This window comes from Mauremys reevesii, linkage group 12 (assembly GCF_016161935.1).
Source record: "Mauremys reevesii isolate NIE-2019 linkage group 12, ASM1616193v1, whole genome shotgun sequence".
NCBI lineage: Eukaryota > Metazoa > Chordata > Testudines > Geoemydidae > Mauremys > Mauremys reevesii.
This window is the reverse complement of record NC_052634.1, coordinates 28,045,597-28,057,791: the sequence shown is the minus strand read 5'-3', so window position 1 is coordinate 28,057,791 and position 12,195 is coordinate 28,045,597. Positions and strand designations below refer to the sequence as shown.

General features: G+C 52.7%; 6 non-coding genes across 6 annotated transcripts; 2 read left to right on the top strand and 4 right to left on the bottom strand.

The window, feature by feature from the left end:
- Positions 1-1,519: 1,519 nt before the first annotated feature.
- On the bottom strand, positions 1,520-1,593 carry TRNAN-GUU. The gene has a single exon. It is a non-coding gene; the product is annotated as a tRNA-Asn (tRNA).
- Positions 1,594-2,501: 908 nt separating this feature from the next.
- Positions 2,502-2,617, top strand: LOC120376054. Its single transcript, XR_005586978.1, has one exon. It is a non-coding gene; the product is annotated as a U5 spliceosomal RNA (small nuclear RNA).
- Positions 2,618-4,554: 1,937 nt separating this feature from the next.
- LOC120376292 lies at positions 4,555-4,717 on the bottom strand. The gene has a single exon (XR_005587191.1). It is a non-coding gene; the product is annotated as a U1 spliceosomal RNA (small nuclear RNA).
- Positions 4,718-6,922: 2,205 nt separating this feature from the next.
- On the top strand, positions 6,923-7,004 carry TRNAS-AGA. Its single transcript has one exon. It is a non-coding gene; the product is annotated as a tRNA-Ser (tRNA).
- Positions 7,005-8,791: 1,787 nt separating this feature from the next.
- On the bottom strand, positions 8,792-8,885 carry TRNAI-UAU. Its single transcript has 2 exons — positions 8,848-8,885; positions 8,792-8,827 (listed from the first exon to the last, which is right to left on the bottom strand). It is a non-coding gene; the product is annotated as a tRNA-Ile (tRNA).
- A 2,514-nt stretch (positions 8,886-11,399) lies between these two features.
- On the bottom strand, positions 11,400-11,472 carry TRNAF-GAA. Its single transcript has one exon. It is a non-coding gene; the product is annotated as a tRNA-Phe (tRNA).
- Between the last annotated feature and the right edge of the window lie 723 nt (positions 11,473-12,195).

The window sequence follows — 12,195 nt, the reverse complement described above, 5'->3', positions numbered from 1 at the left end:
AAGATTCCCAAACACCGAACGTTAAAACTCACCTAAAGCGTGTCAATCCATCCTCATCGTCGTAGCGCCGTTATACTCCACACCCGAACGTAGCCCTCATATGGACAACATACCCTCCTAACTCAGTGTCTGTACGTTAACCTTTTACCCCCAGTCAGGGCTATTGCAGATTATGTATTCCTTACGCCACCCCATTTTAAACCGAACTTTGTACCCCTTGGGTAAGCTGTACGTTGTTCCCTGAGCACCAGAAACTTCTACCCCGAAACTCTGTACCGTACACTTTTTTTTTCTTTGAACCTCATCTTAATAAAATGCTGACTTTTGTTCGAGATCCCGGCTCCTCTTTGCAAGGCGTGTGCGTTCGCGCCGCGTTTTAGTCTGCTAATACGGCGGGGGGCGATTGAGCCAGAGGTGCTTGCCTGCTGCAGACACGGATCCAAGGCTGAACCTCGTCCCCCACAAGCGTAACTGAAAACAGTTTAAGAAGTGCTCCCGTCTCCGGCACTCAGCTACCCAGCTCCCAATGGGGTCCAAACCCCAACTAGATCCTTTTTACCCTGTAGAAGCTAGCTGTAAAATCCTGAGACCAGGGCAGCTGCCTAGCAGCCTGCGCATCTGCCTGCCAGAGCGAGGGTGTGTAAGGCACTAATCCGGATAGTGGCAGCTAGGTGGCAGGGGGGAGAATGTAAAGAAACAGCAGAGTGGCGCAGCGGGAGCGTGCTGGCCCCATAACCCAGAGGTCGATGGATTGAAACCATCCTCTGCTACACGTGCGCTTGTTTCTTTTCCCTCTGGGCCTTCAAGCGAGCCGGTGACCAGCAGAGCCCCAAGAGCCTAGGCCATGAGGCAAGAGATGGCTGAGGCAAAGCGGCAGCCTGCCAGGGAGCTGCCTGGGCTGAAGGCAAGAGGCAGGCCTGGGCGTGGCCAGGGCCTCCTGTCCTGGAATGAGGCTGCAGTGCTTCCTGGTCCCCTTTTCCCACCCACACCGGCAGGCGGCTGCTGCGGGAGAACACGAGGGAGGCTCTCGGGGCGCTGGGCAGCGCTGTGTGTGTGGCTGTCAGGGGAAAGAGCCCAGGCTCCCGACTCGACCTGCCATTGACTCGCGTGGCTCTACGCGCTGTCAGCCAGGGCGGGGCGGGCCAGGCCGCGGACGTGACTCAGGCTTGGGCCGCATGGCCGCGCTTTCCTGACGAGGCATGAGGCAGGCCAAGAGCTTTGCACAGCGTACAGGGAAGTGGGAGGGAGGCGTCTTTGAGCCGGCCTGTCTCCTTCGCTTCTCCCTTGCCGCTTGGGCGGAGGCGGGAAGGGAGCGAAACGTTCCCGGCTGAAAGTTTTTGTGCTCGGCTTTGAGGATTAAGCCTGAGCCTCCGGCATGGCTGCTGGCAGATGGGTTTCTGAATGGCATCCAGCCTGCTCTTTGGACCACCGGCTGAAAGCACTGAGGCAGCAAAATGGGACCTTTGAGGCTCCCCCCCACAGGCCTCAGGGAAGCAAGGAAGTAGCACGGGCTTAGCGTCGTCCCTGGTTGGGCTCGAACCACCATCCTTTCGGTTAACAGCCGAACGCACTGACCCATTGCGCCACAGAGACATGGACGGGCAAGGCTGTATTGAGCACAAAAGCTGGGAATCAGCTCAGGGCATACGGTATAGCACATGCATGCAGTGGTTGGCCAAGCAACAGCAAGGAACTGGACTGCTATGGAGGGAAAGTTCTGTGGGAAGGAACCGAAAAGAGCACCGGGGCTGTGGTACAGCGCTCGCATACACTTTCTTTGGCCTGTTGTGCTGGAAGAGTTAGCAGAGCAAGATTGTTAGTCACAGGTCAGTGGGTGGGTTTATGCAAATACTGGACTCTTGAATGGGAGCGGGAGCAGGGGCAGGGGCAGGGGCGGGCACAAGATTTCTGTGGCACATGCACCACCTCTGCAACTAACGTTTGCTACCTCACTCCCTAACAACACACCTTTTACCTCTCAGGACCAAAATACACCGTGAAAGAGATCTAACAGCATAAGCTTAGAGTGAGCAACTGCAGCACTCACAACAATTTGAAGAGATTCAAAACCACCTCTGCCTCTGTCTTTCCACAGCAGGGACAGCAGAAAGGACATCAGCAGCACCTGCAAGACACCAACAAACATCTATTTCTATCTCCCTCCACGGGCTGCTGTTAGGAACCCATACCCCTAAATGGTGAGTACTTTTCAGGCGAGGGTGATGCTCTCAGGCCTCAAATGCCAGGTACAGTTACTCTGTTCTTGATCCAAAATCAACAGGAAAATACACTGGATTACTCCTGCCCCAATAACAAAGAGACTGGGGAACCCGCAGCAGCTGAAATGACCGTTTGGACAAGCACTCCCATCATGCAATCCGGGGTGGGTGTAACCATGCAAATGACATCAGCCCCAAAAGGCCACGGGCTGGGAGAGTAGTCACCCTGACTTTTGGGAGCATAGGCGGTTGCCCCGGCAGCGCCTCTGCCGCGTGTTCTACATACTCTGCTTTCTTTTCAGTTCGTATAAATCTTTTGCCTTTTACTAAAGATTTCCATGGAGAGGAATGTTGATGAGTTTGTACCCAATTTTTTAAGGCTTTGCTTTGGCAAGGCTGTTGTCTGTTGTGAGAAAAACAGAAGAGTTCTCCCTGAGCTGGTGTCACTGGCTGAAGCTTTTCTATAGTATGAAAAAAGTATAGCATGGGGCACCTGGCATTGGCCGCTGTCAGCAGACAGGATACTGGGTTAGGTCTTTAACTTGGACGGGTAGCTGGGAAGACAGTAAATCAGACAGAACCCGTTCGACAAACCTCTTCATTTCCTTGTTATTGCCTGACTCCTTTAATTCTTTTCCTTTTCCTTATTTCCCAGCAGACCGACTAGCCACCAGATTTGGGTGCTAGCAGAGGGACCTGATGAGCTCCTTCTTTTCGGCAGCGTTGAACGTGCCAGGGCACAGTCAGATTCTGGATGCTCATCTGAATGTAACGCCTAGCTCTCACCTTTATTTCTGTTTCTTAGCTCTTTTGGGCCATCGATCTTTGGTCTGACCCGTAGGATCCCTGCATTAGGAGAGATGGCTAATTAATGAGCCCATAAACCTTGGAAATCAAATGAAACCTGAAGTCTGTAGAAGACCTCGAAAGGCCCTTGGGGGGTGGAGTGCGAGTTGAGGAAGAGTTCCCTGCACAGCTTACCTCTCCATTCTCATTTTCCTGTCCTGAGCGCAAAAGCCAGGAAGCAGCTCCGGGTAGGGAGGGGATACCATATGTGTGCAGTGGTTAGACAGGAAACAGCAAGGAACTGGACTCGTATGGAGTGAAACTGTAAGCATCTTCTGTATGTCTGATGACTGCAGGTTTGAGAGAGTTATGTGGGAAGTGGAGGCTTTCGGTGGCTTTCAGAGGAAATGTAATGGAAAGGCAGCCGAAAGTGGAATCCCAGGTTTTTAAACAATCCTTCACTAACACACGAAACAGCTCAGGTCTAGTTACTCATTGAAAATTAGAATAAAGTCACAGCAAGATTTCATCATAAATGAAGTCAAACCCTAAAGATTTCAGAACACAACTGCTATAAGGAGCCACGAGGGAAGCAATACAAAGTCAACCTTGCCTCAGAGAAAGGCAGTTAAACAATTTCTCTTTTTTTAAAGCAGCATAATCTCCCCAAACGGAAGGGCACTATTCCCGGAGAAGGGTCCTGGAGAGGGTTTTCCTCGTTGGTGCCGGCCATCCACCTGCCCGAAAGGCGGGAGCTAGGTCGACGGAAGAATTCTTCCGACCAAGGCGCGGACTGATGTAGCCGCGCCGATTTACGTTCCCCGTGCAGCCCAGGCCCGAGGGTTGGTGCGTGCTGAACAGTTAAGTCAAAACAGCTCCGTCCGTCAGAGGTGTGCAAAAGGGAAAACCCGCTCCTGGGTGACACGGCCACGCCTGCCCTAACCCCCAGCGTAGCTAAGGGCATTCGGGGAGGCAGTGGGTGGGCCTAAAGCAATGGAAAGCCCTCCTCCAGCACAGGGTTGTGACAACCTAGTCTCCGTAGCACAGACAGGGTGGCCACCAAGAGACAGGAACAGACAGCGAAAGCCAAAGCGGCCCCAGGGCAGGGGGCGAGGCTGCCTCTTGGACGAGGAGACCAGGTGGGACAGGCGTTTTGGACAGGCCGTCCTCCCGTCAAAGGTGGAAGAGCCTGAGAAGGAGCGCCGGGCAAGAAACTACAAGCAGGCAAAGAAGCAGAGCAGGCAGGCAGCTCCCCTTAGAGCCAAAGAAGGCACCGGTCCAAGACCCCCAAAAGCAGACTAGAGAGCAGACCAGCTGCAAAAGACCAGGAAAACCCAAGAACACAGAGAGCCTTATAAGGCCCGAGTAAAGTTTCAGAGCTGAGCTTTGCTTACAAGGAGGAACAACAAAGGTGGCCAAAAGTACAAGACCTGTGGAAAAAAGCACTCCCAAAGATACAGAAAAAAAACCTGCTTTCCTTAGAGTTTGCTTTGCAGTGCATTAAGTCTAAGCAGCCCATTTTTGGTTTTCTGTTGTTCCAACCAATTGCCAGGGGAGAGCACGAATGCAGTCCCCCACTACCACAAATTATGCAGTCAAGTTTCCTGCATTTGAGGAAATGGCAGAGGTCAGCACACCCACAGTGCAATGGATGAGCTTCATTCTAGGAAAACCACCTTCATGATCATGGAATCTCCCCCACAGATAAGTATGAGCTCCTACTACCCGGCCGCTGCCCGCCCTCGCTCGCCCCGCACTTATAACACATGGGGCGGACCGACCGCCGGCCTCGCCCACACCGGCCCCCACTGCCGACAGCTGCCCCGACGCATCCCCCGGAGCCCCTCTCTTCTCCACGCCGAGCTCCCGGTGCCAAAGTCGGGCCCTGCCTGGCAGCCTGCATCCGCTCCCACAATGCTCTGCTCGCACACAGATCTGCATACCCGCTCCCGCGGCTCCGCCCCTCCGCTCGGGCCCCTCCCCCTGCCCGCCCGGGCTGCCGCTCTTGCCTGCCCTGTAGTGGTAGCCGGGTCCCGTCCCCGGAAGCCAGGCCAGCAGAGAGACGACGTGGCCCACCTGCTGCTGGGGAAAGAGCGCAGCTTGCGTGTCGCTTCTCTCTCTCGCTCTCTCTCTCTCTCTCTCTCCCCCCACCGGAAGTTGGTCCAATACAAGAATGACCTCCCCTGCCTTGTCTCACGTCAGTTTCTCCTCAGGGCAGAAGGTCGGGTGTTGTCAGCCACTCTCCAGAAACTGGACGGCCACTCGATCCCTTTTGTTACCTGCCAAGTGAGGCTGAGTGCACTGGCAGGCAGCGCCGTTTGAAGAGGTGGAAGATTGGACAAATGACAAGGGAGGAGTATAAAAATATTGCTCAGGCACGCAGGCGTGAAATCAGGAAGGGCAACTCACGCTTGGAGTTGCAGCTAGCAAGAGATGTGAAGAGTAACAACAAGAAGGGTTTCTTCAGGGATGTTAGCAACAAGAAGAAAGTCAAGGAAAGTGTGGGCCCCTTACTGAATGAGGGAGGCGACCTAGTGACAGAGGATGTGGAAAAAGCTAATGTACTCAATGCTTCCCCCCCTCCCCCCTCCCCGTCTTCACGAACAAAATCAGCTCCCAGACTGCTGCACTGGGCAGCACAGCATGGAGAGGAGGTGACCAGCCCTCTGTGGAGAAAGAAGTGCTTCGGGACTATTTAGAAAAGCTGGATGAGCACAAATCCGTGGGGCCGGATGCGCTGCATCCGAGGGTGCTAAAGGAGTTGGCAGTGCTGCAGGCTCCTTTGGTCAGTTCCCATGCAACTGTGTTGGGGGAAGGGCAGTGACAGCCTGAATTGTTCCTTATCCCGGCAGAGCCAGAGGACTGAAAGCAGCAACATCAAACCCCTGTGTAACTCACAGGAATGGACATAAACGCTCCCTGGTATCTGAGGAGATGTTCAGCTTTGCCCTTGGTCAACTACAAGGCTAAAGGGAAAGGAGGTGGCCCCAGGTATAAAGAGTGAAACACGACACATCATAGTTATGCCCATGGTGGCTGCAAAATTTTTTGACGTACTTCTTCTTATCAGCAGTGTATTGTTTTCTCCGGAGCCTAGGCCTTGACCAAGAAATTTGTACTTTGCTAAAATAATCGACTGCCCCTGGTGAAGACAATGGACTTGACACCCACTGGGGTGTCCCTACACAGGTACAAGTACTAACAACAGTGGCTGCCTTTTAGCCACAGATTTTAATCAGGGCAATAAATTGAAACAAACCCCTGTTAAATCATTTCTCAGCCCGAGTCCTTCACCCACATTCCCTAGAGCATTGGGCCACCATGTGGACGTTTCATTTCTGACCTCAGTTTCACACAGAGACAAAATTTCCTTTGCACAGATCCATAAACAGCAAAACCTCCCTGTGTCTCTGGTCTGAGATAGGGCATTCGATGCCAGTGAACCTTTTTCTCCTGCAATGGCAACGGTCAGACAGAGGGGTCATGGCACCTGCATCCCTGCCAGGGAGATATTGGCTCCGCTCTTTCTTTCTGCTGCTGTTGTTAGTCCATGAAACATCAGGGATAGAATGCAAGGCTGAGTTCACACGCCATCCCTCTGAAAAATTTCAGTGCCCCAGAGAAATCTGACCCCTGCTATTGGAACGATGTGCTGGAGATTTGACTAGGAAAGGGACTGTCTGAATTGTCAGAGTGGGGAATGAACAACAATCTACAGCAATGTCGTTCACACAAACACACTCTCATGCTGCTCCAGCCGGAAAGGAAATGGGCAGGAATTCTCGCTGTTCAGCCCAGGACACACTTACACTGATGTGCAGCCGTGAGTGTGCTGGTGAAGCTGGTCTGAGCAAACAATTTGAAGTGACAATTCAGTGAGAACAAAATCATCATGCAGTGAAACAGACACATGTTAAGTAGTTGTGGCTGAGTGGTTAAAGCGATGGACTAGAAATCCATTGGGGTCTCCCTGCGCAGGTTTGAATCCTGCCAACTACGCAAGCGCTGCGCTGTTGTTATTATCGTAGTCTTAGTGCCTGAGCATCCATAGTGCAAACTGGAGATAAATCTACTTTCACTCTGTCTACACTTAAAATGCTGCTGTGGCACTGCTATAGCACTTTGGAGTAGACAGTGACTGGAGGGATTTTCCCATCCCTGTAATAGCTACATGGACAGAACAATTCTTCCTTTTCTTTAGCACTATCTAACCCGGGCTTAGGTCACCTTAACTATATGGGTTTGTGGGGGGGTCACACCCTGGGAGACATCACTTTGCCAGTTCAGTGCCCAGCGTACACCTGCCCTTAGATCCCTCTGGGTATTTCAATGCAGGCACTGACCTGTGAGAGGAAAACATCAGCTCACAAACACAGAGACTGAATTTCCCACATTTCCAGAAAGTCACAAAATTCAATTCATTCTTGCTAGGACAGAGAAAAAATAAGTGATACTAAGTTTTTGGCTTGATTAAATAAAATTAAGTGTTTAATTAATATAGTAAAAATCTGTACTGATTCCTCTAACTAACACCATAGCGTGAAATAGGAACAGAGAGAAATCTTGTCAGTGACGACTAATTTCACAAATGATCTTCCCATTATTAATTTCCACATTGCCCCTATTGGAGGTCTGGGCATCTCCAGTGTCATTGCTCTGCGTTCACCTTCCCCTAGAATTGTTCTCGGACATTTGACTTCCTCTGCGGCATGGGGCTCGGGTCACTTGCTGGAGGATTACCTGCACCTTGAGGTCTTTAAGCCACAATTTGAGGACTTCAATAACTCAGACATAGGTTAGGGGTTTGTTACAGGAGTGGGTGGGTGAGATTCTGTGGCCTGTATTGTGCAGGAGGTCAGACTAGATGATCATAATGGTCCCTTCTGACCTTAAGTCTATGAATCTAGTCCCAAATTTGGAAAACTGTGCAGTTCAGAATGTGAATAGTGACCCCGTCTCCTTCCTGCACCTGCTCTACATTGCTCCACAGCAGCTTCTCTACCTGCAGTCACCCCAGCACTGCAGTGCAGCCGCCCAGGGTTCAGCAGGGGCCCCTGGCAAGGACAGTGGGTGCAGCTAACAGCCTGGTGTGCCTGGCCCTGAGGCAGCTGTAAAAAAGCAACACTCCCCCCAGAAGTACAGAGACTGAATTCCCCAACTTTAACATCATGACCCCCTGTAGAAAGCCACACGTGTCAGTTGTAGTTTCACAGGGAGATGCAAAAATCAAGTGACCAATTTTTGAGTTGAGTAAATAAAGTTGAGGAGATAGTTATTAACGTCACAAAAATATACTAAAGATCCCTCAACATAACACCTGAAGGTGAAATATGAACAGAGACAAACCTTGTCAGCAAAGGCTCATTTCCCAAACGATCCTCAAAATGTTACTAATTCCTACCCCTCCTCCACAGGAGCTCTGTGCAGTGTCACTGTTCTGCAGGCAGCTTCCCATTAAATGCTGTTGTGGGACATTCCCAGGCCTGGAAATGTACCAATGACAGAATTTGAAGAGCAAACCTGGCTCCTCGCAGCAGGCGGGATTTGAGTGTTTTGTCCCTGTCACTTAGTCTTTGTCAATAGTACAGGGCAGGACTCCAGGCTCTGCTTGAGGGATCCTGGCACAGGGGCTGGGGGGGAGAAAGGATGGTAGATTCTGACCTGGAGAGGAGGTAATAAGTGAAGGGGGCATTTTTATTAGCCCCCTCCTGAGGGTACCCAGGGCTTGAATTCTACATTCCACAGGCCAAATGAGGGGGTGACACCACTTGGTTAATGAAAACCAGAGCTCCAGGTGAGGTTTGAACTCACAACCTCAGCATAGCTCCTCTCAGCACTGCCCTATAAGTACTGTGCGCTAACCAAGTGCGCCACTGGAGCACCTGTTAATTAGAATTCTCTGAGACTCCTAGGTTGATACAGGCGATGGGTGACCCCAAAACATTCTCAGTGGAGCTGAGAGCAGGTAGCGACCAGTGTTGTACTCGGTGGGGTGGATTCTTCTTAAGGCTTCCAGGCCCCATTTGACCCTTTTGTTCTTCCCTGTGTAATAACAGAGCTGGTTAAGACTCAATGGAGAGTCTTGCTGCAGACCAACAGATCTGAAGTCACTGATAACCAGCTCTAAGCATTAGTCCTGCTTTGGGACAGTGTCTCTCATGCAAGAAACTGCCCAGTCTGTGCTAGCAGTGAGGCTCCCTCACTAACAGCTGAAATCAGGGAGAGCTGTGGGAAGTGCAGGGCCCCAGGGGTGCCTGAACAGGGGGGAACAACACCCCAGGTGCCCAGAGGAGGAGAGGTGTGTGGGGCTCCCGCCTGGGACTCTTCCTCCCTCCTGCCTAGCCCTGACTGTGAAGCCTGGCCCTGGCCCTCCTTCCTCTAAATGCCAGGTGGGCAAGAGGAAGAGTGTGGCAGCTGCAGGGACCAAAGTTGTGGACATCAGGGGAAGCAGCGAGAAACAACCATCCGGTCAACCCCAAGGAATCTCTAGCCAGACTGTTAAGTTCTAGGACCCCAACCTATAGCCGCCAGCCCATTGAACCAGCCAGAGCAAAGACCTATCTCCAGTGGGGATCAGTCACCCAGCAGGAGGAAGAAATCTCACTCTCTACCTGAGAGAAGGTAGCCAAACACATTGAGCTCCAGTGCTTTGTAGCAAAGCAATGTATCGCCACGAGGTCCCACTGAGATTTGAACTCAGATTCCAGGATTCAAAGTCCTGAGTGCTGCTTATTACACCATGGGACCTGCTGCTATTTCATTTTCTAGACCCCTGTGACTCTTGGCTGGTTTGCACTCTGCACTTATTGCTTCCCACCAGCAGCTTCCTCTCGCGGGACTCTCTCTCCTCCTCCAGTGACTGTGGGTCCTGCACTACCGGATCCGTGGGTCCTGCCCTGAGTCCCCGCATCCCCCTGCTTTGTCTCCGTTCCATGCAGGCTGCAAAAATGTCAGGGGAGTCTGCTCCTCCCTTCACTCGATGCTCCCGCTCATATCAGCCAACTGCAGCCTCATCTCCTGGAACTCGGGCAGCTGTCGCTTGATCTGGTCGTACAGTCACATGCTGACTGGCTCCCCTGCCTGGATGCTCTTGTGGAAATCCCACAAGGTGACACTGCAGGACTTTGCACTGTTGGTTTCTTTAATGTTGTGGTGTTTCCCTGACCACCGGAACAAAGCCACCAACGCCTCCCTCACCGACTCCCACCAATCCCCCTGGTAACCACAGAACCCTCTGATGCTTTCCCGTTCTGCCAACACCTCCAGGCCTCACCCCCCTGCTCCTTTATCTTGCAAGCTCTGGATGTTCAGCTTCCAATATCCTCTGCCGTGGGTCAGGGAATTGCCCACATTGAGCACACAGTGAGAGCTGCGTGATCCGCACAGTCCATTGGCACCACCCTGCACTGGGCTGTCGACGTGCTCTCATTCATGTAAATCCGGTCAGTGCAACTCCTGGCCTGTCCCCGCAGAAAGGTGTATCCCCTCTGCGGCTGGTGTGAGCTCGGGTCAGAGGAATAGGAGGTTACTGCTCACCCTCCACTGGTTCACTGTGCAGAAACACGTTCTCTAAGCCGACCTCGCTACAGACCTGCGCCAGGTAGTGCTCATCATAGAAGAGTTTCCTCTGACGGTTGGGAAAACAGGACCAGCAGTCATCAGGCCGGTGCAACAATTGAAATCCCCCCCGACACCAAACACCGTGCGGTCTAGAAGAAGGGAGCCAGTTCCTTCATAGAACTTTCCTCTCATGCCTTAATTGGGGACCATACACATTAATATAGCAGTAACCAGTGCCATGGAGCACAAAGCCACCAATAATGCCCTCCCTGGTCGGAGCTCCACCACCTTCTGTACTCGCACCATGAATGTGAAGAACAAGACTCCAACCCCATCATTCTTCCCTGGCCTGGAGGACCAGAGAGATGGACCCTTCCTCCAATCACCCTCTGCCCATCAAGCTACCCTAGAGTTGTTAATGTGCATTTCCTTAACACCCACCATGTCCAAGCCCAGCTGCTCCAAGGCACTGAACATCAAGTGCCTCCTCCTGGGCCCCCAACTCCCTTTCACATGGCCACTTTCACACATGCCCCTTCCCTGGTACTGCCCTCCCTCAGCTGCACAGAAGAGTTTTCATCCTCTCTACCTGCCTGTCACTGCCCAGCACCCCCTCTAGCACTCTCTTCCTGCCATATTGGGTCCACCAATAACTCACTTAGGAGAGACAGCTCCTGTCCCTCATTGTTAAAGGTCAGGCCAGCCAATTAGGGGCAGAAGCCCACAATATCTTTTCCTACTGCAGAGCCCAAGCTCAGGGACTCACCTTGGGTGCAGGGACCACTGTGCTCCCAGAAAACAAGCCACCCCCACACAAAGAGGGATGAAAGTGCCTGCCAAAGCCTGGGATTGAACCAGGGACCTTTAGAACTTCAGTCTAACGCTCTCCCAACTGAGCTACTTTGGCAGCTGTGTGGCAATAATTTGGCCTGTTGCTTCTCTGCCCGGGGGAGGTTTTTGCGGCAGTTGCACACAAAAAGGACGTCATTGTGAGTGGCCCATGAAGACAAGACTCGCTTTTGCCTGCCTTGCTCAGCTTGACTTGCTGCCTCACCCTGTTCCCGCCCTAGTGCCCGGATTGACCTGGTGGTGGAAGGGGACTGGGGGCCAGTGGCGCGGGAAGGAAGTTGAGTTGGACCCTGAGCTAGACTAGACCCTGGCAGTGAGAGTCTGGCCACCACTTGCCGCCCCACCCTGTTGTCCTGGCTTCCCCCACTGGGCGTCATTTCGGGAGGGAAGTGGGGCTTCTGCCTCCCCTCCCCGATTTTCACACCGCAGAGGAGTGCGAACAGGAAAACGAACGGCTGCTCCACACCCCCACCGGAGGAACCCGACACCCTTAGCTGCTCCCCCTGCTCCCCCCCAGCTATGCTACTGAGTGGAAGCGTCCTGTGCCCAGCACACAGAGGTCGATCAATCAAAACCCTCTTCTGCCAGCACCGGGCCTCCTGCTTCTTACACTGGGCCTGCAAGCGAGGGGGCGGCTGGCACAGCACCAAGAGTCTAACCTGTGAGGCAGGAGGCGGCTGACGCCCGCAGCCTGCTGGGAGCTCCCAGAAGTTATTAAGGGACAGAGACTCCTCAATGCCCTTAGTAACAAGGGGGGTCACCGAGGCCAGTAAGGGGGTCA